This window comes from Propithecus coquereli, unplaced genomic scaffold (genome assembly GCF_000956105.1).
Source record: "Propithecus coquereli isolate 6110/MARCELLA unplaced genomic scaffold, Pcoq_1.0 Scaffold47, whole genome shotgun sequence".
Classification (NCBI taxonomy): Eukaryota; Metazoa; Chordata; class Mammalia; order Primates; family Indriidae; genus Propithecus; species Propithecus coquereli.
This window is the reverse complement of record NW_012150507.1, coordinates 4,181,850-4,182,489: the sequence shown is the minus strand read 5'-3', so window position 1 is coordinate 4,182,489 and position 640 is coordinate 4,181,850.

Genomic DNA, 640 nt, shown 5'->3' with positions numbered 1-640 from the left:
TTATCCCATTGATTTTTTTTTTTTCTTTTGGTGCTGAAAAAACATCTCTTTTTGGAATTGGAATCAATGTAGAGCTCCCTGTTCCTCACTAGGATTGTGACTATTGCCTCTAACTTCTTCCTAGGACCCCAAATTCTTAAGAGAAGCTTATACTTGCTCTTTAGCCAGAGACCTAAGTCCTTGGGGAATGAATACAAGAGATGTTTGGTGGGAGTATATCTGGCTCCTAACATTGTCAGTTGGTTCCCTGGGCATATTCTTAAAATAGAAAAATGACAAATTACAGCTCTGCCAGGACTACATTTGGTCTAATCCAGAGAATATGTTCTTAAGTGTCTGAAGAACTCTGCCACAGGAATCTTGATGGTACTAGCCAAGATATCTGAGGTCTAAGGATGGCAAACTCCAGGGACCATCCAATACTCATTGGGGAGATTCCAGCAAAATAGAAGCTGGAATTTGGACATGTCTGGGCAGGTCCACTGAATACGTAAGGCAGGCATGCCCGGTGTCTATTTACATGACAGCCTTTGGCTGAAGAAGGATTGTGTGGTGCTCTGAATGGAAAGTGGAATGGGAAGAACAGAAATGTGTCAGTCTTAGGACCCAGGTTTTGAAAAATCTTCAAATAAGTTTATTA